The sequence below is a fragment of the Pleurodeles waltl genome, chromosome 5 (genome assembly GCF_031143425.1).
Source record: "Pleurodeles waltl isolate 20211129_DDA chromosome 5, aPleWal1.hap1.20221129, whole genome shotgun sequence".
Taxonomy (NCBI): Eukaryota; Metazoa; Chordata; class Amphibia; order Caudata; family Salamandridae; genus Pleurodeles; species Pleurodeles waltl.
The window spans coordinates 1707863789-1707888013 of record NC_090444.1 but is presented as its reverse complement, the minus strand read 5'-3'; the positions used below and the strand labels follow the sequence as shown (position 1 = coordinate 1707888013).

The 24225-nt window shown below is 47.6% G+C and overlaps 1 protein-coding gene across 2 annotated transcripts in view; it reads right to left on the bottom strand.

The window, feature by feature from the left end:
• The window catches only part of LOC138296692 (adhesion G protein-coupled receptor F5-like), a 1076691-nt gene that overhangs the window by 932213 nt on the left and 120253 nt on the right, over positions 1-24225 (bottom strand). The window lies entirely within an intron of this gene.

The window sequence follows — 24225 nt, the reverse complement described above, 5'->3', positions numbered from 1 at the left end:
CCCCTCCCCCTGCAGAAGGAGAACCACCCCACAAATGTTCCCTGCAATATAGGCCAGAAGCCAGAGACTATTGCCAAGACCCCAGCCAGGAAATAATTTTCCTGATTGTCACCCTTGTGTCCCACTCTGTCACCCTGTCCACCTTGAACTGCCATTGCTCTCCTTCCTATGCTCCCTTGGACAAAACACCTGTGATACAAATAGACTAGACTGTAACCTGGATTTTCCTCCACCATCACCCCAGTCCATTGCACATCCCCCTCTACTTCTTAGCTCTTAAATAAACACCATTTGAAAAAAGTATGAATATGTCAAATGATTTAAGTATGTATTCGTTTAACAAGGTTTAAACATTGAAAATCAACTGTACAGTAATGTATACATACGAATGAACTGTAGATGGCTCCAGTCAACACACCAGGAGCGATAGTAGGGCACAAATATCTGCAAATAGACATGCCAAAGGGTATAGTGAGTGGCAATATAAGTGGGAAAATCAGCCTGCCTATGACAATGTCAAGCACAAAACAGTCATTTAAGTGTGAAGTTACACTGTCTTACCTGTGTGTCATTGGAAATATCAACAAATTATTGCACTTCTGTTGTCCTCATCCTCATCCTCTGCCTCCTCATCTTCACTGTCCACAGGGTCCATTGCTGCCACACTGCCATCTCCAGCCTCATCCTCCTGCAGAAAAGGCACCTGGCGATGTAAGGCAAGGTTGTGCAACATACAGCATGCCACGATGATCTGGCAGACCTTCTTGGGTGAGTAGTACAGGGATCCACCTGCTAGATGAAGGCAACGAAACCTGGCCTTCAGGAGGCCAAAGGTCCTCTCTATAATTCTTCTTGTTCACCCATGTGCCTCATTGTAATGTTCCTCTGCCCTTGTCCTGGGATTCCTCACAGGGGTCAGTAGCCATGAGAGATTGGGGTCACCTGCAAATATCAAGGGTGTTAGCCATACACCAACCCTTAGGGCCCACACCATACCCAAACACCAACATATACTGGGTGGGAACCAGGGCTCACCTATTAGCCACACCCTGTGCCTCTGGAGTTGAGCCATCACATATGGGATGCTGCTATTCCTCAGGCTAAAGGCATCATCCACAGACCCAGGATATTTTGCATTGACGTGGGAGATGTACTGGTCCGCCAGGCACACCATCTGCACATTCATGGAGTGAAAGCTCTTTCGATTTCTGAACACCTGTTTATTTCACGGGGCGGGGACGGACGCAATATGTGTACCATCAATTGCCCCAATAATGTTGGGGATATGTTCCATTGCATAGAAATCAGCTTTCACTGTGGCAAAATCCTCCACCTGGGGGAGAACGATGTAGTTGCGCATGTGTTTAATCAGGGAAGGCAACACTGTGGTCAGCACTATTGAGAACATTGGCTGAGACATTCCTGCTGCCAAGCCCAACGTCACTTGGAAGGAGCCAGTTGCCAGGAAATGGAGCACTGATAGCACTTGCACAAGAGGGGGGATCCCGGTGGGGTGACAGATAGCAGAGATTAGGTCAGGCTCCAATTGGGCACACAGCTCTGTGATTGTGGCCCTGTCCAGTCTATAGGTGAGGATAATGTGCCTGTCCTCCATTGTTGCCAAGTCCACCAGGGGTCTGTACATGGGGGGATGTCTCCATGTCCTATTCATCCGCAGAGGGTGCAATCTATGGGGCAAAATAGTGAGCAGCTGGTCAGTATCTCTTATTTCCAACCACCACACTTCAATGTATGTTGTGATTGTAACAGTATTTTGTTGGAGAGATCCAAATGGTGCATACGTGTACTGTGATGCAGTTAGGAGCCATGGCCTGAACCCCTCCCCTGAAATGGCATCTGCCTGTCCTGTTTGGAGGGACAGGTGGAAATGAGGTAATTCCACTGACGCTGTGCACCGTTGCTGGAGGCGGTTAATAACTGCTGTGCAAATCCTCATTGGTTAACATTGGGTACTATGGGATACAGTGGCCAAATGTGATGTATGCCAGCGGTGATGGTATGCACCACCGTGGACATCACTGCCATTTTCTATCTGTTCACTCACTTGCCACCTGACCTTCAACAGGAGAGGACCTACACTGCACGTGCTGCTGTGACCTGTTTCTAGAAAAATAAAATATAAATCAATTGCAAAACATTAAACAAATTTTGAAATGAATAAAAAAATCCAAAATGACATTTACTTGAAATACTATATAAATACATATTTATATATATATATATGTATATATATATATATATACATATATATATATATGTATATATACATATATCTATACATACATACATAAACACACGCACACATATGTATATATATATATTTATATATATATATATATATATATATATATATATATATATATATATATATATATATATATATATATATATTTGCCTTTCTTTACCTTGTTGCAGTTGCCACTAGGTAGTTACAGTTAGGAGCTAGTTTCTATAGAAAAAAATATCTTCTTTTGTTAATAACTTTAGCATAATTTGATGAATCTTCATGACATTTTCCCCAAAAATACGAAGCTCACTTCAGATGCTGTCTGGAAAGTTTCAGTGTTATCTGTCAACCAGGGGCCAAGAAAAGGAGATGTGGTGGCCTGCACATGATTGTACAGGAGCACCTCCCTGCTTGCCACCCCAGGAGCAAGGATAAATATGGCAGAGCTGCACCACACTTCAGATCCCTACTGGAACAAGGCAAGAAGAAGAAAGACTGCCCTGCTGGACTTCTGGTTTGTACCTGGACACTGCACTCAGAAGGACTGCACCTGCTGCACATTTTGGACTTCACCAAGAAAAGGACTTTGCCTGACTTTCACAACTCCAAAAAGGGACTCCCTGTAAGCTGCAGGTGGAAAGGAGCTGATGAAAGTCCTGCAGAAATAGCCCATCTGACCAGTGGCCAGTGGTAATTTTAGGATTTGGACCCCCAAGGAGCAACTCAGAGCTTCTGGAACCTTGGGGTGAGTTATGGACACCGAAAGAACCTTAAAGGTACTTCTAAAAGAAGAACCAGATTGGACGTAGGCACTTTTCTGTGAGTTAGATCTTCTTCAGTTGGACAATCCAATTTGAGGCGGACCATCTATTCAACATCAGCTGCTTTGGCTTTGATGGCTACCCTGGACTCCATCGGTTTTCAGGCAGAAAGGTGGCCGAAAGTTTTTTAGTCACACTTCCTGCAGTTTGGAGACAGAGAAAGTACATTCTAGCACCTGCCAAGGTGAGTTTCAGTGTTATCTGTCAACCAGGGGCCAAGAAAAGGAGGGGTCCCAAAACGCTTTCCCCAATGCATTTTTCCTCAGGGATTTTGAACAAAAAATAGCAGCCGAACCACAGGATAGATTTACACCAAATTTGACAGAAAGGTAGCTCTTGGTCTGGAAAAAACCTTTTTGTGATTTGTTGTAAATCTGTTCAGTGGTTTGTATATATAAGGACGCAGATCTGTTGCGACTTCTGCACGGAGTGTCGCAGCTCCACACGCCAGAAGCAGTACTGCGAATGGCTGGCCGCAACCTGTGGAGAAAGTTGTGGCTACCATTTTATGAACTGTGCATAGTCTCAGGGGATGAAAACAGAAGCTGAAAATAATGGAAGGGGCCAGGGTAGAGGTGCTCTGACCCCATTGCCGTTATTAATGGGAGTCAGAGGTAACCCTTATTAGTTTAAAAAGTCAAAACCCCTCTTATTGGCCATGATCGTGCAGTCTTGTGACTCCGCCACGGTGCTCAGCAGGGCCCCCCATGTAAAGCTGTGATGGAGTCACAAACCCTGCTGACAAATAATAAAACAAATACATACACTCACACACTAATGCACACAGTTTTAAACCCACTGGGACACTCACACACCCACCTACAGACCCACTTGGACACACCGACACACAGAGCCACTCACAAACTCATGAACCCACTCACAGACCCACAGACCCACTGACACTCAGACACCTACTCAAGGACCCATTCACGTCCACTCACAGACCCACTCACATGCTCATGCACCCACTCACAGACCCACTGACACTCATATACACACTAAAGTACCCACTCAGAAACTTAAATACCCACTCACAGACCCACTCAGACACTCATATGCTTATTAGCATACTCACTGACACTCATACACCCACTCAAAGAACTATTCAAATACTCACATACCCACTCACAGACCCACTCAGACACTCATACACCCACTCACATAGTCACTGACACTCATACACCCACTCAAAGAACTATTCAGATACACTCCCACTCACAGATGCAGACACCTGTACACTCACTCAAAAACAAACTGACACAGGAACAGCCTCTCAAAGACTTATGCAGACACTCACACACCCACTCACAGAGTCACTTAGACATTCATAAACCCACTCACAAACCCACTGACACTCATACACCCATTTAAAGACCCACTCAGACATTCACATACACACTCACAGACCCACTGACACTCATACACCCACTCACAGAACCACTGACAGTCATAGATCCACTCAAAGACCCACTCAGACACTCACATACTCACTCCCAGACCCACTCACACACTCATGCACTGTGGAAAAGGGCCTCGTTTTGTCTGGAAAATGACATGGTCGCAAAATTGTAATGTCCTGGGTCCCTGCTAAAGAGATTCCCAGGGCCAGATCCCAGAGCTGCAGCACCATTTGTGCCACTCTGAGAGGACCCCCACCAGCCTCATGCAGACTGCCATTGCAAGTGCATGACAAGGTTTCCTGAAAAGGTGCAAACTTGACATGCCACTCACCAAGAGTGCCCTGTCAACTAACACCACATGGACTATAGGTAAGTCACCCCTCTGCTAGGCCTTACAGACCTAAGGCAGAGTGCACTATAATACACGCAAGTGCATTCTTTGCATGAGCAAATATGCCCCTTCTGTGCCTTTACAAAGCCTTAAGACATAGTAAGTGTACATAGGAGCCATAGCAAATATATGTGCTGGATACTGGTCATTACGAGTTCCCCAGTAACACAATAGTTTCTCTGCATACTGGGTTGTTTGGTAATGCCAGTGTTAGATTTATTATACCATGTACGCAGAGGGCACCTTAGAAGTGCCCCCTGGAAATCCCTGTGCGAGGGATGGCATAGAGATTGTGGATGGCAGGCAGTAGATCTGGTTCCAACTGGGTACAGAGCTCAACAATTCAGATGATAGGTTTGGATGATGTGTCTCTCTTTCAAGGTAGCAAGGTCGACTAGCGGACGATACACCAGGGCATTTCTCATTCCCCTCATTACATGGTATCTAGGATGGAGAGCAGAGAATGCAGAATGTGATTAGCACTCCACACATGTTAGCTGTACAAAATGTTGTGCCACACACCAAACCAGGTGAAACATACTACATTGTGTATGCAGGAGGGCCATTGTTGGCCCTTTACATTGTTTGTGCCACGCAACACATGTGTGATTTCCATGTTGTGTGCACAATTGGGATTCGGATGGACCATCTATGTAGATGTTACAGTGATCTACGGTGCAACACCACCTAGGAGGCAGCTAGTAGGTGAACATGCAGTTCATGTGACCTCCGTCAATATTACAGCACTGTGTGTTGAATGTGAAATGAATGTGCCAATACATGATGGTACAACATGGGCCTCTGCAGCATTCTGGACATATAAGTACCATGACACACTTATTTTTCAATAACAAGCCATTTACTGTACATAAAACCCAGGCACATGTCCTGCAGCACAGGACAGATGGAAGTGATGCAAGCCCGCCGGCGTATGCTGTCATGGTGGTAAGCATTCGTAACCGCCATGCAACTTCTCATAGGTTAACATTGATGCCCTTGGGGTACTGGGCCAATAATGATCACCGCTGGCAGTGATGGTCATGTACGTGGGGGCTGTGACCACCATTTTATACCGCTTAGCTCTCTTGACTCCTGACACTCCTGCAAGCAACACCTCCACTACGTGAGCTGCTGTGTACTGTCTCTGAGAGCCATCATGTCACGTCCTGCAGGTGATAGGGCCCCGGCCCTCACGCAAGAACTGGAAAAGCTGGTCGAAGGGGTCCTACCCCTGTATGGACAGTTGTATGGGGCTCCAGAGGAGCAGGTGAGCCCCATGCCATTGTCGTGTGTGGTAAGCGTCAGTGTTGTTGTTAATGGCATAGGCATGCCGGCAACGGAGTACATGCATGCTGGGGGTATGGATATTAGGAGTGTGACCCGATACAATGGATGTAGATGGCAATGTGGTGTGTCTGATCTGTGTAGACCATTGCTGTCTACTTTGTGCCAGTCCTAATCAATTTCTCCTCCTGTCTGTGTCACCCATCCAGGTCAGTGCCCATCAGAAGAAAGGGGTTTGTTGTGCCATTGCCAAGCAAGTGCAGACCCTGGTGGCCCATTGCCAGTGGAGCACCCATTGTTGGAAGCGATGGGAGGACCTTAGACGCTGGACCCGGAAGATCACGTAGGGCCAGCTAGAGATGTCCTCCCAACGAGGGAGGGGTGCCTGTCGGGCCCTGACCCACCTAATGGCCTGCATTTTGGTGGTGGCTTACCCTGAGGTGGATGGGCGCTTGAGGGCAGCACAGCAGCCACAAGGGGGTGAGTACTGACTGTTATCTCTCCCTTGTCAGGCCCTGAGTGGGATTGGGTGGGCTACTACTGGAATACTGTGATTGTGGACAATGGTAGACGCACAACAACAATGGGTATGTTATGTTATATTATGCAGTTTGTAAAGAGCATGGCTACCAACAGGTTTCCCAGCACTAATGGAACTCACGGACACGACAGGCCAGTAAACAGAGACTATGGAAGGGGACTAGAAAAGCCAGGTTTTGAGTGCCTTGCGGAACATCAGTTCCTGATTCATCGGACGCAACCTAACAGGAAGGGAGTTCCATAGCTTGGCTCCCAGAAAGGATAGAGTGGACCCACCCCATTTACTTTTCTTGACTCTGGGAATTCTGGCTAGAGCAGAGGAGGACGATCTAAGGTATCTATTCGGCCTATAGAAAGTAACCAAATTTTTAAGGAGCAGAGGTCCCCTGTCATGGAGGGACCTGTGCACCAGGCATAGGGCCTTGAATTCGATCCGCCTTTCTATTGGCAGCCAATGCAACAAGATCAGGCCAGCCCGAACTGAGGTCCATCTTGGAATATCAAGTATCAGGCTAGCTGCTGCGTTTTGGACTCTTTGTAATCTTTTCTTGACATATGATGGAGATCCTAAAAAGAGTTCATTTCCGTAATCAAGCCTGGATAAGATTGTGGCCTGAACAATAAGTCTTTTGGCCAATATCGGAAGAATATGAAACACCTTTCTCAATAATCTAAGTAGACCTAAGCAGGTAGCCGATAGATGCTTAGCATGAATATCCATTGTCAGAGCTGGATCCAACCAGAACCCCAGGCTTTTAATCTGCTTCTTAGGTGGAGGGAATTCATCCATTACTAATGGGAGTGGATGCGGGATTCCGAGTCTTGACTCCGGGCCTACAATTATCACCTTGGTTTTGTCTTCATTAAGTTTCAATTTACTCTTAATCATCCAACCAGATACCGCATGAAGGCAGGAGGATAATCTAGAGCCTTCCAGTGTCTCATTGGCCAAGAACGATACCACCAGTTGGGAGTCGTCGGCATATGACACCATGGCCAGAACAAAGGACTCAACCAATGCGGCTAGAGGGGCCATATAAATGTTAAACAACGTTGGGCTCAAAGAGGAGCCCTGAGGTACCCCGCACTTACTCTGCAGTATGTCTGATAGGTGAGATCTTTCTAACACCTGGAAGGTTCTATCGTTTAGAAAGGATGTGAACCAAGCCAACGCCAGATCTTTGATGCCAACATCCCTCAACCTCCTAATGAGTACTCAGTGGTCAACAGTGTCGAAAGCTGCACTAAGATCCAGCATAATTATAACTGTGGTAAGACCCTGATCAACACTCATTCTGGCCCTTTCTAAGACTGCGATGAGTGCAGATTCCGTGCTGTGACCGACCCGAAAACCCGTCTGGGAGGGATGGAGAAGACCATTTTCTTCCAAGAACACAGAGAGTTGGGAGTTAATGTGTTTATCCAAAATCTTGGCGGGGTGGGTAGCAGAGAGATGGGCCTGTAATTACTCAAAACAGTGGGATCAAGGGTGGATTTTTTTAAAAGAGGCTTAATTATCGCATGTTTCCAGGTCTTATATACATGGCCTTTGGTTAAGGATGCATTAAGCAACTCTGCAAGTACAAGCATTATAACTTTAGCACCCTGTACCAGAATCTTAGGGGGAGCCAGTGACACAGCTAGGGTAAATATGATTTATGTGTGACAAGGCAATGCTGTCACAGGATTGAAATGTCACATTTCCCATGGTTGGGGTGGTTTTGTCAACCTAAGCATTGTGCCTGACCAGTTCCAACCATTGGCATCAGTGTATCAGAGGTGTAAGTGCAATCCCATCTGTGTTAGTCTCCTCCATAAACTAAGAATGTCTTGGTATTGAACAGCTGCTGCAATAGACTGATTGTGGGTCTGGTTTCACAGTTCCACCATAAGAAGGGCCTCAATGGGACAGGAGTATTGCCCTGATAGGTGACTATGCAAACATATGTCACCTTCTGCGTGTAGGGATGTGGAAGGAGACAACAATGGGATACTGCTACATAAGATTACATGAGGGCATTTTATACAGCAATTGCTGCTATTGTAGCTATCATTGTGTGGACTTGGCCTTACAACTATGGGATGGCACTTGATGTGGTAAGTGCCCTGGGAGATCCCTGAAGTACCAACATTGTATATTCATGTCATTTTATAGATGTTCCTGCCAATTCCCCTGCAGCAATGGTGAGTCACTGCCTTCTTCATGTCCATATCTGTACTTGTGTGCACATCTGATGTTCACTGTCTATAACAGTTTTCCATGGGCAATGGGTATTATCAGACTTTGAGTGTAATTGCAATGGCATGCCCGCCCTTGAAATGTTATGTGAGATATGCACATGTTCATGTGTTTATGAAAGTTAGGTGTTGACCGTTTTTCACCCTATCTTTTCTCTCTCCCTCCCTCTCTTTCTCTCCCTTTGTGTGCATCAGCATCATCTGGCAAAGGAGAAGGGGCACAGGCAAGTGGGGAAGCGCCAGCCCACGGGACCCAGGAGCCTGATTCCAGCGAGACCGAGGGACCAGTGGGATGGAGGGCAACGGCAGTGAAATGAGGGAGACTGGATTGTCTACATCATCCTTGAAATCCTTCTCCTGTGGGCACTCCCTGGCAGTGGTGGACCTATCTGGGACCACCCCAGCACAATCATTATCCCCCAACCCCTCTTAGTAGCACCACCCTCCCTGTAGCTCCCCCCAGTTGCCCATGCCCTCTGCCCCAGTCAGCCCTGCTGCCCTCAGTGAGGAGGCTATTGACCTCCTGAGGTCCATCTCTGTGTGTCATACCAGCATTGTGAATGCCATCCAGGGACTGGTGGCTCAAGTGCAACAGAGCAATGCATTTCTGGAAGGCATTCACGGTGCCATGGCTGCCCTGCAGAGATCCTTTCAGGCTCTGGCCTCCTCCCTGATGTCATCCAGTGTTCCTTTGTCTGCCGTCCCTCTGCCACCTACCTCTTCCCAATCCCTATCCCCTCCCTTTCCCCACATCCATCCAGAGCATACCTTCACACACACATGCATCCACTACAACAGACAAGGTTCCACATGACAAACACAAGCACCACAAGACCCACCATGGGCATGCACACAGACAACATCCACCTGCAGACACACCAACATCCACTGCCTGCACAGACACCTCCAAACCCCTCCCATCACAGACACTTCACTACTCACACATGCTGGCACGACATCAACACTCCCTGATCCAGCCACAACTCCCATATTACCCACAGTCACCACAATAGCTGACCCCCAGACATCCACTCCAGTCACCATATCCGCACTCACCACAACCACTGACACCCCCACATGCAGCACATCCATCATTCCTGCAGCCACCACTCCAACACACAGTCACTCATCCAGCATGGCAATTCCCAGCACCTCCTCCCACTCTCCCTCCTCCCAAGACACCTAAACGCCTGCACACACCCACCCAACAGACACCCAGCACACACAAGCATTCCACTCATGCACCTTCACCGATGACACACACAAAGACACATCTGACAACCACTCCCTCCACTCCCAAACGTTTTTCCCATAACCGCCCTTGTGTCCCTAAGAAACATTTCCTTTATGAGTTTACCCAGCTCCCTGACCCTCTCCCACCCCGTCAGTCCCCGAAGCGCCTTGTGTCCCTGCCCAAGTCCAGCCCTTCCACCTCTGCCTCCTCCCGTGCCCCAACTTGGTGTTGCCCATGCTCCTCCCCTTGCCAAGAGGTCCACCCCCCAAACTCAAAGTCCCAACTCCCAATGCCAAACCTAAAGACCCTCCACCAAAAACCAAACCCAAGCCCTCCCTAGCCAACCCCAACCCCAAGGACCCCTCTCCCAAACCCAAACCTCCCCCTCGACCTCCACCCCCTCACCCCTGAGGTGCCTGCCTGCCCCCTTGATGACCCAACCATGTGGAAATGATTTTGCAGTCAGGAGTCAAGATTGAGCACTGAGACGTGCCATTTGTGCCATAGCACCGACACACATGAACTGGCCAAAGGCCTTTTGCCTTTACATAGTTTTTTATTTATATTTCAAATTTAATACATCAGGGCCAACCTGACATTGTTGTCGATGATGACTTACTTGTTCTGCTTTTCATTCAACATGTCTGATTTGTGTATGTGGGGTTTGGTTTGTGGGTGTGTGGGTTGTGTGTGTTGGTAGTGCTGGCTGGTGTGCTTGGAATGCATGTGTGTGTGTGTGTGTGTGTGTGTGTGGGCCTGCCATTGGGCCAGTTCCTGCTGTTGTTTATTTTGTTTGTGATATGAGTGTGTGGTTCCATGCATGTGTATAGCTGAGTTGTGATGTGATGTGATGGTGTTGTGTGCCATTGTGTGGTTGTTGTGTGTGCGCCTGTGTGTGCGGTGATGGCTGTGTCATCTGTGTTGTGTGTTACATGGGGGTGGTGTGACATTTGGTACATTGTGTGGGTGTGTGTTGTTGTTGATTGGTTGTGTGTTGTCTTTGCGTGTTGTTGTTGGTATTTGTTGTCATGTGTAGGTGTGCAAACGTTTGTGTCACTGCAGTTATTATGTTGTGTGACTTGGTTGTGTTGTGCATATGTGTGTGGGCCTGTGGCAGTGTGTGTGGGGAGTTCTGTGTATGGCACATGTGTGTTGTGCATGGTGTGTGTATTGTTCATGTGCATGTGTGTGTTTTGTGTGCGAGTGTGTATGTGTAGGTGTGTGTGTTGGTATGGGTCTGTGGTTGCGTGTGTGTGTCCATCGCTAGTCGTCCCGGATGTGTGTATTGTGTGCGCGTGTGTTCTAATTCCTTTTACAGTTGTTGCTGGTTCTGAAGACGCAGGGCAAGCAGGAGTATTGGTAAGACTTCAAGTCCTGGTTCCATGGCTGCTCCTGACGTGTCTATGTTCCTGAAGGTGAATGTCTCCTTTTATATGGCTAGTTTCTGCCAGGGTTTCGGTGGCGGTGCAACCGCAGCAAAAATCTTGGCGGTTTGCAACCTCGTAATACGCTCGGCGGGAACATGGTCCCCACCGGCCTGTGGATGCCTACAGCTGTCCGCCGCCATCCGTCCACACTGGCGGTACTGCTGGTGAATTGGTTGTGTTCGATTCAGAAGACCTCCATAGTCATAATATTGCAGTCTTCACCGCCGGCCCGGGGTGGTGCAACCCCCGTTGCCACCATGGCTGTCCTTGCACTGCTAAACTCATAATGAGTGCCTTGGTGAGTGCCATGTCAAGTTTGCAACTTGGGATACACCTTGTCATGCATGAGGCTGTGAGGTGCCTCGCAGAGGAGCACAATTGGTGCTGCAGCTCTCGGGGGGCCCTCTTCAGTACCGATGCCCTAGGTACCAGGGGTGACATTTACTAAGGACTTAAAAGAGTGGCTGAAGTGGCAATAACTAGTACAGTTTTTGGGGAAAGAAATCTGGCCCTGGGTACCTGGTTAGCAGGGGCCCAGGGCCCTCATAGTTTGAAACCACATAATTTGCCAGGCAAAAAGTGGGGGGCTACCATGTCAAAAGAGGCCCTTTCTCACATACGTACAGTTGTGTAAGTTCCTTTCATGGGAGAGTGACTGAGTGTGTGTGTCAGGTACTGTATGGGTCAGTGACGAGAAAACAAAATAGTGGCAACACATATGAAATTTTATGTATGGTCGAAGGCTGTCTCCATTAGTATCTCAAACAAATATTTCTCTACCACTACTACTAACTTCACAGATTTGATGATATATGTCACCAAACACTATTAAAAAACCAAATATAAGTTAGTACTATGCTTACAGGAGATGTGACACATAACAGTATACATTATTTATGCTGTAGCAGTATATGAGATTTTTATAAAACATTTTATTTTCCCGCTATATAGAACTAGAATTTTAAAAAAAACTTAGAAATTCCCTGAAAAAAACCCAAAGATTACAGGACTGGTATAGTTAGGGTCATATTTCACACATAGAAAACCATCGTAATTCATAAGTTATAGTTACTTGAGCTAACTATAACTTGTGTCCCCATAATGTACTACTTATGGCCTCACATATTACACCACTCATGACCTGGTCAGTGACATCACTAATGACATCACTGATGACATCTCAAATGATATCACTGATGACATCACTGATGACATTATCCAGAAAACCACTCACACCCCCACTCATAACCTCACACTCTCATACATCTACACACACTACTCACATCCTCATTTACAGACCCATAAAACTAATGACACCCCCACTCACTCAAAAAGCCATTAACACAACCACTCACTCACCCATACAACACTAACCCAGCTATTCACACAATCATACAGCTACTTACACACCCAGTCACTCACCCATATACTAACTCACACACCCACTCACTCTCCCATGCAGGCGCTCACATACCCACTCACTCTGTGATACACCTACTCACACATCTGGTCACTCTCCCATACAGTCACTGTTAGACCTGACAGCCTTAGGGTAGTCATCCCCAAGCTTTTTGCCTGCCTCCCTCCATTTTTCTGACATTGGTTTTGCTGGTTTTAGGACTTTGTGCACTTTTCCACTGCTAACCAGTGCTAACGTGCATATGCTCTCTCCCTTAAACATGGTAACATTGGTTCATACTCAATTGGCATATTTGATCTACTTGTAAGTCCCTAGTAAAGTGCACTACATGTGCCCTGGGCCTGTAGATTGAATGCTACTAGTGGGCCTGCAGCAGTGATTGTGCCCCCTACACTAGTAGCCCCTCAATCATGTCTCAGGCCTACCATTGCAAGGCCTGTATGTGCAGTTTCACTGCCACTTCGACTTGGCATTTAAAAGTACTTGCTAAGCCTTAAACTCCCCCTTTTTCTACATATAGGTCACCCCTAAGGTAGGCCCTATGTAACCCATAGGGCAGGGTGCTATGTAGTTTAAAGGCAGGACATGTGAATGTGTGGTTTATATGTCCTGGTAGTGGACAACTCCTAAATTGGTTTTCCACAACTGTGAGGCCTGCTTCTTTCATGGGATAATATTAGGGCTACCCTCATATACTGCTTGGGTGGTAGATTCTGATCTGAAAGGGGTAACCAGGTCATATTTAGTATGGCTAGAATGGTAATACAAAATCCTGCTTATTGGTGAGTTTGGATGTTATATTACTATTTTAGAAATGCCACTTTTAGAAAGTGAGCATTTCTTTGCACTTAAAATCAATCTGTGCCTTATAGCCTGTCTCCAATCCTTGTCTGGGTTGGTCTGGTTGACAGCTCCCTTGTGCATTTCACCGAGACAATCACAAACACATGATACTCAGTCACACCTGCACTCATCTGCATACTGAATGGGTCTTCCCTAGGCAGGGAGGGTGGAGGGACTGACAATTACATTTCAAATTTCAAAGGCTAGTGCCCTGCCCCCATACAATGGACTGCCAAACCCCCTACTGGGACCCTGGCAGAAAGACCTGTACTGAAAGAGGACCTTGTGCATTTCAAAACCACTTTTGAAGTCTCCTCCACTTCAAAGGCATTTTCGGGTATATAAACTGGGTCTCTGACCCCACCAAATCAGATACTTCTGGACCTGAACCTGTCAGGAGGAACAGCCTGACTGCCCAAAGTACTCATCTTTGCTGTGAAGTACTGCTGCCCTGCTGTTGCGCTGTTGCCCTGTTGCCCTGTTGCCCTCTGACTTTGATGAGAACTGCTCTCCAAGGGTTTGGATTGAGCTTACCTCCTGTTTTCTGAAGTCTCAGGGCCAAAAAGACGTCATCTCTTTAAGGCACTCCTTGTGCACCAAAAATCATATCCTATATGCCAAATCCAATGGATATATGACTGATCTGCAGTGACCGGATCCCCAGCAGCTGCCACCTGCTGCTGTGTCTGCCACTCCAGCTCAGCAGCCTCCTCCCCTTTGCCCTCGCCGGCCCCAGAGAGGCACCAGTCAAGCCAGTCTGCCTCAGTTAGCAGCAGATTCTTCACCTCCATATCCAATGCCGTGAAGGAGACTGCAGCCTCTGCCACGGCTGGGCTGATGGAGCAGACCTCTGTAGCGACAGGACAAGCCAAGAAGTTGAAACAGCTTCTAGTCATTAACAAGCCACACGTTGACTGCTATGGAGATGTTGCAGCAGGAGTTAACACTATGGAGACATTGCCGCAAGTCGCTGCCGTGTGGTTGCTGTCACAGGCAGTCGCACTGAGATGCTGGGAGATGCTGGGAGGCCTTCACAGAATTGCACAACACCACCAAACACCTTGCAGCTAGACAATGGTGCCTCCAACCTTCCACCTCCTCCCCCATTGATGGTGAAGTGTGCTAGGAGGCCACACAGGGGTTGTGGGTGTGAGTGACAGGACCTATTCGTCAGGTGGGCGGGCTGCAACTGGGGCCAGATCAGAAGAGGTGCGGAAAAGGCACAGTGTATCGGAGAATCATAGCATTGGTGCAATGGAGCCACAGAGCTCCCTCAGCAGTATGGAGCTTCCCCAAGTGGTGATTCCAAGGCCATTGTCCATTGTTTAGCCTCAGGAAGTCAACCCAAGCTAAAAAAAAAATAAGCATACATCGGCCCCCCAACAAGAGTCGCATTTTGAATTGACTGAGGGGTCAAGACATCAGGCAACCAGTACCTCGAAGTCAGACAGGATTTAGAGCTGGTATGGGGACACTAATCAATTTAACAGCAATATCATTGTTAATTTCAAAGTCTAGACACAGGAAGAATCGGTTATTTTACTGTTTCATCAATCTCAAGTCTGTCTTTGATTGTGTTCCCAGAGCCGACTGTCGCAAAAACTGGAAGAGTGGGGTCTGCCCAGTGGCCTACTGAGTGCAATCATTGAATTACATTCAGGTACCGGGGCACAAGTCAAAATCAGAGACCATTGAGTCCTAGCACTAACGCTGTTCAACTTATTTCTTGCAGACTGTTCTGGGACGCCGCTTACTTGAAAACCACCATGTGCCCATTCCGGCCTCTGAAACAATACCATGGCTACAGTATGCAGATGATATTGTATTAATGAGCCAAACAAGAGTCAGCTTGCATGCGCAATATTGATGCCCTTATCAGCTATATGGACGAACAAGGTTTGGAATTAAACTTGAATAAAACAAAGGTGATTCGGCTGATTGATTCGAAATTCTAATAATTTTGCATGGTTTCTAAAGGAAATCGGATGGATGTAGTCCCTTCACATAAATATCTGGGACTTATAGTGGATCATCAAATAACTTTCAAACCACATCTTGGCACAGTCCCTTATTTATGGGCTCCAGTTACTAAAACAAAAACTGAGTGGTCCTTCACTTAGCCATTTGCTTTTTGTAATGCCAACAGTTACTTACGGGGCTGAAATTATGGGGGGCAGGGAAATAGCCTCCTTCAGTCAAATCCAAATTAAGGTTTATGAAACAGTGTTTTCAAATTCCAAACTCAGCCTCACCAGAACAGGTACGTTTGGAATTTGGATTGAAAAATCAAGCATTCCACTGCAACTGTGCCTACATTAAACTTTGCTGAAGACTTCGAACCGCAGACGTCCGCTCCATCAGCAGCCTATGCTGGTTGGAAATTGAGGAACAGCACAGCAACGTAAAAGGCTCATGGGATCATTATCTAAATCATGCAATTAAGGAACTAGGGTCCAGATGTACGAAGCATGTTTCTAGTTTGCGACCAGAAAAATGCTTTTTGGGGTGTACGAAGCCTAAACTGCTATTCGGTAACTTGTTACGAATCGCAGTTTGGGTTTTGCAATTCGGTATTAGGAAGGGGCGTGTCAAGGGCGTCCCTTCCTAATATCAAATCCAAATAGTATGGATGATTGTTTTGTGACCGCGAATGTGGTTGCAAAATAATCGCAGTTAGCACCAATTTCAAATTGGTGCTAACCCATTCCCTTTGTGAATGTATGCGAAAACATTTCTTCAGAGCAGGCAGTGGTCCCTTGGACCACTGCCTCCCCCAGACCACTGCCTGCTCTGAAAAAATGAAAAGAAAACTTTTCAATTTTTTTTTCCGAAATGCATTATGTTTTCCTTTAAGCCTTGAAGGAAAATGGGCTGCATTAAAAAAAAAATACTGCAGGCCACCATCCCTGTGAGTACCGCCATTCCTAATGGGGTCGCAAATTGTGACCTACCTCATGAATATTCATGAAGTAGGTCATTCTTGACCCCATTGCGAATCGCAGACAGTGTCATTGACACTGTTGTACATCCGGCTTTGTGACTCGCAAATTGCGAGTTGCTAAGACTTGCAGTCTGCGAGTCGCAAAACCGGATCTTCGTACATGTGGCCCCAAGTATGCAAGATGCATGGCCCATGAACCTGGGAAAAGTCGTGCTCAAGCGTAGAGCAAACGTTGCTACTCAGTCTATGTCTTTTCTAACAGATAAGGACACGTTTGCTTGGTCTGTATTATCAACATATAAAACTTTACAAGATTAGGAATATTTATCAATGCCCTTTTCTCAAGTACTGAAACAACAATTCATGCTATTTCATTTTGGTATAATGGAGACTAAAGACATTGGCCCTCATTATAACGTTAGTGGTAAATACCTCCTACTGCTGCGGTGACAGCCGCCATCAGAGCACCACGTTTTTTGCCGATTTTTAAAAATATGTAAAAAATGATTGAGTAAGGTTAGCCAAGAGCCATCTTGAGTGTCTTTCGGCTAACGGGTAGAGTCAACAGATATTTTAAAAAGCGGCCTGTGGCGATTTTAAGAAAGCCACTTGTTTGAAGGGTCTACTGTTTCTTATTTCGTAGTTTACAAGAGCACCGGCTTGGGGGAAAAAAAAATCACAGCTAAACTTAGTATCTATATGGATTTTTTTTTATGATGTTTATTGTATTATGTTGTACTGTCACTTTAATTAGGCTAATAGAAATTCTATGGTCTCAAAATGTAGCCTTCAGAGGGGAAAGGAGTCAGCAAGCTTGTCATATAGGCAACTTAAGACTCCCAGTGGGACAATTAAGCGTTGGTACCTTATAAGCTGAAACTGTGTGCCTTTTACAGATCAAATGCGTATTTATTGTTGATATTTTCCGTAAATGTTCTTACCTTAAAATTAACAGGCAGGGATAATGTTTATAATTCTGTTGATCTTTATAGTAAATTATGAAGGGTGTCTTGTGTGTTTATCTTGCCAGGACTTATGTGACCTGATTTCAAAGAAGGTGTTGGTTTTAATTAACTATGCTAATAAACATGACTTTTCTTACCTATGTCTCTTGATTTCATATGAATATGTAACAGGGGAATTGTGACTCTCAAAAAGTCATCATTAGTATAACGTAAGTACAAAGGAAAGATACCTGTAACAGCCCCTAGCAAATCAGAAACAGATTCTTGGACTGGATTTACTACATTGTCATCATTGGTACCAATTGCAAAGGAATAAACAGCCAATCAACTCAGTAGTATCAATACATTTTTGTAGTGTCTCGTTTCATGTGGCTTAAACCTAAAGCCACTGATGCTAATTGAAACAAATTGTACCGGTGTACTATGTCCCTGTCTATGCTATTCCTCAGACTAGGGAGATGTTTCACGAAATGGGCTTTATACATTGAGTCATGTATCTTTTACCCATTATTGTTTGAACTTATTTTGGAGGAGGCCATGTGTTTTAACCAATTAAATATACCTTTGTTGTATGTCAGGAGGATAAAAGTCTGTCAGTAGTCAATCGCCTACTGGAGAAAAAGGAAAAGCCCGGTGTATTGTGGATGGAAATGTATAATTATTTTGGCCTTTGACTGTAGCCACTGAAGACCTCTTTAATGGGTTTAATGAAAAAGCCTGGCTTCACTGCCTACTTGAACACTTTTGGTAGATTTCTACCTGTGCAAATGGGTTTGTGAGTTTTTTTGACTAGCCTATATATAAAACATTGCAATAGTGCTATTTGATAAGAAACAGTGCACTGGTTAGCTCCACCTGGTATATTTTGAAGATGTGATACATATGGCTGATGAACTAATTGTCTGAACTCTGAATCATCCAGATTTTCTGTCGATCTTGAGTTTGTTGAACCAGCCAAATTTCTAAGAGTTTATCCTTTGAATTTGCATGGGTAAGAGCAGTAGCTAGTGTGCTCTGGTTTATATTGTAAGACCTTGCAATAAAGGAAAGGCCTCCAAAGTTGACTTGTATATCTTCTGGTAATGAGTTTCTGTTTTATGTTTTTTTTTACAACCTGTAGATATGTTTCCCTTCTTAGGTTCTTATCTCCCCAAAGACCTGGTAACAAGCTGGCTGCAAAACCAATGCAGACCTGACAAGCCCTTTGTGTGAAGGCAGAGCACAGCCTACTCAGTTGAATGTGGGGCTGTACCCAGCTCCATCCCCCCATCCTGCCAGTTGATGGCCCATTCAGGCACACTTAGTTCCTCTATTTTGTGGCTATCTAGGAGAAATTCAAGAAAGCAAAACTGCCAACTGTAACTAGACATGCGACCCAGGATAGGTGGCAGGCACCAAATAGTTTAGGTCAGAAAACTTTCTAAAAGTGTCATTTTCAAAATTGTAACTTAGAATTCGACTTTACCAATCATATAATTTTTAATTACAATTTCTCAGACACCAAACGTGAAATGTCTACCTGTTACCAATCAAATGTTAGCACTTATTAAATGTAATAAGCAACCCAAAGTTATACTATTAGAGAGGTAATCTTCTCAGCAGTGAAACAGGAATTTAAGAGCTTTTCACTACCAGGCCATGTAAAACTTAAAATACATGTCCAACCTTTTAATTACAATGCACCCTGCCCTACGGACTACTTAGGGCCTACATTAGGGGTAGAATGTTAGAAATTGGGCCTCTAGTTGGCAAAAGTATGCACCCTGTCCAAGTAGGGACCACAATCCTAATCAGGCTAAGTCACAACACAACCTAAATTATCATTTGCTCACCCTCTGGTAACTTGGCACAGGCAAGAAGGCATGCTTAACTTAGAAGGGAATGTGTAAAGTACTTGGACAATATCTTATACAGTAACACAGTGAAAACACCACAAAAAGACTCCACGCCAGGTTAGGAAAATAGATTCATATTTTATAAATAAAATAAGATCAGATCAACAAAAATCCAATGTGTAGAATTCAATATATGAATTTTTAGAGACTATGGTGGTCATTACAACCCTGGCGGACAGTGTAAAAGGTGTGGTAATACCGCAAACAGTCCGACGGACAAAAAAAGGGAATCATGACCCTGGCGGAAACTGCCAACAAAGACAGCCACTTTAACACACCGTCTGCCACGGCGGTACAGACAAGCAGCGCGGCGGTCACCGCCAATAGACAGGCGGAAGACAATGTACCGCCCACTCCATTACAACCCGCCAATCCGCCACCTTTTACGGGACGACTCCATGGACCCGGAACTCCAAATACTACCTGCCCTTGTCTTTCTGCTCCTTCACGAACAACAGCGACATAGGCGCAGAAGATACCGGTGAGTACTGGATCTACGACACAGGGGAGGGGGGAGGCAAAAGTTAGGGGGACACCCACCAAACACCCCCACACTCGCATATCACAACATACACACCAATGCTGTCAAAAATATCACATTAACAACCCACAATGCCCCCGGAAGAATGCAAAGACAATACGAATTTCGGTCAAACATTGTAATGTGCCAATATACATGTCATACAAAAATATACAGATATATCTCTCTAAATCACTCATAATTATATATACAATACAAGACGTAGTGCAGATATGTACACAACAATGTCCGTGCACAAACAGTCCAAAAATGCATGGGCGAAGCCCACAAAAGATACATGACCAAAATCGGAGAGAACACTGCCGAGGCATCAGATAGAAACACTACAGGCACCTCAGGGGGAAGGGAAGGGGGGGCACCTCAGCCAGATGAATGCAAAGCCAGATCCACGACGGGGCTCCATGCCCATTGATGTATCCTGGGGAGTGCAAAGCCACAGTCTCTCAAGTCTCTACAGTGGGTGGGTTGCCCACTGTGCCATCCTGGGGAGTGCAAAGCCACAGTCTCTCAAGTTGATGCAGGTCCCTACTGGTACTGGGGGGTGACTGGTGCCCAGGCTGGATGAGTCTCCCCGTGAAAGGTAGTGTCCTGTCACTGTCCCAGCTGCACATGGGATAAGGATGCCTGATGTGGCAGGCCATTCATTCCTACCCAGTGCATTGCCCTGTTCAGCGGTGCTTTGCCATGGCGGTCTTTGCCCTGTTCAGCGGTGCTTTGCCATGGTGGTTCAGGACTGTTCAGCGGTGCTTTGCCATGGTGGTTCAGGACTGTTCAGCGGTGCTTTGCCATGGTGGTTCAGGACTGTTCAGCTGTGCTTTGCCATGGCGGTCTTTGCCCTGTTCAGCGGTGCTTTGCCATGGCGATCTTTGCCCTGTTCAGCGGTGCTTTGACATGGCGGTCTTTGCCCTTTTCAGCGGTGCTTTGCCATGGCAGTCTTTGCCCTGTTCAGCAGTGCTTTGACATGGCGGTCTTTGCCCTGTTCAGCGGTGCTTTGCCATGGTGGTTCAGGACTGTTCAGCGGTGCTTTGCCATGGTGGTTCAGGACTGTTCAGCGGTGCTTTGCCATGGCGGTCTTTGCCCTGTTCAGCGGTGCTTTGACATGGCAGTCTTTGCCCTGTTCAGCGGTGCTTTGACATGGTGGTTCAGGACGGTTCAGCGGTGCTTTGCCATGGTGGTTCAGGACTGTTCAGCGGTGCTTTGACATGGTGGTTCAGGACTATTCAGCAATGCTTTGACATGGTGGTTCTGATATGGACATTGGTGTGTGGCATGACGATTTCCACACTGGACATTGGTGTGTGGCATGACGATTTCCACATTGGACATTGGTGTGTGGCATGACGATCTCCATACTGGACATTGGTGTGTGGCATGACGATTTCCACACTGGACATTGGTGTGTGGCATGACGATCTCCATACTGGACATTGGTGTGTGGCATGACGTTCCATCACTGCCCAGCGGGGCTGTGGCATCCTGGCCCCGCCTTGGCTGTGACTCCGGCAGTGGTCTCTGGACCAGTGACGATACTTGGCCCCTCCTGGGCTGTGACTCCGGCGGCGGTCTCCTGACCAGTGACGATACTTGGGCCCTCCTGGGCTGTGACTCCGGCGGTGGTCTCTGGACCAGTGACGATACTTGGGCCCTCCTGGGCTGTGACTCCGGCGGTGGTCTCCTGACCAGTGACGATACTTGGCCCCTCCTGGGCTGTGACTCCGGCGGTGGTCTCTGGACCAGTGACGATACTTGGGCCCTCCTGGGCTGTGACTCCGGCGGTGGTCTCCTGACCAGTGACGATACTTGGCCCCTCCTGGGCTGTGACTCCGGCAGTGGTCTCTGGACCAATGACGATACTTGGGCCCTCCTGGGCTGTGACTCTGGCGGTGGTCTCCTGACCAGTGACGATACTTGGCCCCTCCTGGGTTGTGACTCCGGTGGTGGTCTCTGGACCAGTGAAGATACTTGGGCCCTCCTGGGCTGTGACTCCGGCGGTGGTCTCCTGACCAGTGACGATACTTGGCCCCTCCTGGGCTGTGACTCCGGCGGTGGTCTCTGGACAAGTGACGATACTTGGGCCCTCCTGGGCTGTGTCTCTGGCGGTGGTCTCTGGACCAGTGACGACGGTGCTGGCGGTTGTGTCTGGACCGCCGGAAATGATGGCGCACTTCTCCGCCGTGACACTCACAACAGGCTGGGCAGACTTCCTCTGGACCTTCCCCAGCTTTTTTGGAGTTACAGCTGACTCACCAATCGCTTTCGATCCCATTTCACTTGTTTACCCACCAGGAGTCTTGACACGGTCCCGTCGTCCACTCTCCAATTTCGGAGCCTTTACAGGGGGTGGGCTGCCAGTGCCTTGGCTCCGGGTCCTACTGCCTGCCCTGGTGGACGGTGCACTCCAAAAACCTGGAACACGCACTACTGGTACTGGAGGCTTTTTGGCTGAGGCGCTACGACGGCACTGATGAATTGGATGGGGGGGTGGGGGCAAAAAGGTCAATTTGACATAGGGAGAGTTTCTGACGTACACTGGGATGGGTAGTTAGAGGGGGTCTGGGAGTGGAGGAAGAGGAGGTGGTTGTAGGAGGTGTCACTTTAGCTGTTTTGGGTGCAGGTGCAGGCACTGGAGGCTGTTGTGAGGTGGATGGATGTTGGGTGAGTGATTGCCGGCGTTTGGGTACTTTGGGAGGGGGCGTCACAGACACACTGGGAGAGGACACAGGGGACGTGTAAATGGCAGTGGAGGTGGTGAGTGCAGGTGAGCGGCGTGTGGTGCTGGGTGTCCTGGTGCGAGTCCTAGTGCCTGTAGATGTGGTGCATGCAGGTGTGTGTGTAGACGAGACTGGGAGGGAGGAGGGAGAAGAGAAGGAGGGGGACACAGTGGAGACAGTGGATGTTGCTGTGTCTGTATGGGTCTGATGCTTGTGTGAGTGCCTGTGGTGTGTGTGGTGCCTATGTTTGCTTGAGCTACTTGTGTGTGTTGACTTGTGTGCATGCTGGTCTGTAGGTGTGCTTGGGATGGGCTGGGGTACAGGGGATTGGGTCTGGGTGGAGGAAGTTGGAGGGGGAGGCTGGACACAGGGACAATTGCTGCCATCAGTGCTGAGGCCAGAGATTGCAGGGTTCGCTGAAGGGCAGCCTGACCAGAATGAATGCCCTCCAGGAATGCATTACCGTGTTGCAACTCCCTTTCTACACCCTGGATGGCATTCACAATGGTAGACTGCCCAACAGTGAGTGACCTGAGGAGGTCAGTGGCCTCCTCACTGAGGACAGCAGGGGTGATTGGGGCAGGGCCTGAGGTGCCTGGGGCGGAGGTGATGCCCACCCTCCTGGGTGAGCGGGCAAGGGGCGAACACTGAGGGGCTGCTGGGAGGGCGGTGCTGGTAGGGGGGGGTGGCGTCTGTACCTGTAGAAGTGGGGCGCACAGATGGTGTCGCCACCACAGGGGAGCTCACATCGGCGGACGAGTCCGTGTCGCTTGTTGGTGATCCGGTGCCCGATGTGAAGCTCCCCTCGCCCTCCATCCCACTGGTGCATTCAGAGTCTGTGGTGTGGCCCTCCATGGCCATGTGGGATGCAGCTCCCTCGTGCTCCGGTGCCACTGTACCTCCGCCTGTTGATGCTGGTGTACAAAAGGACAGGGAGAGCAGGAAAAGGGAGGGAGACAGAAGAAAGAGAGTTTTCGTGCATGGCATACCGCTACCGTTGGCGGACAAGACAGACTCAGCAGCCCCATGCACAACGCCGTGCTCCTGCCCTCTGCACATGCAATTTCATGAATATGGCCTACATGGCAATGGTGGAAATCTGCGCACATAGATGCCACAGCGGCAACTATACCTCAACTTGCTACTTTTCTGAGGTGGGGTAGAGTGCCACATGGCCTACATTACGGAGGGGCCTTGCCTACCTAACTCGCCCTGGCCTAGGGACACCCACAGCCCACCTCCCCCACCCAGACACCTCCACTGCACGCAAAGTCCGCAGAATGAGGTTGTACTCACCCCCTTGTGTCTGCTGTGATGTCCTTAAGC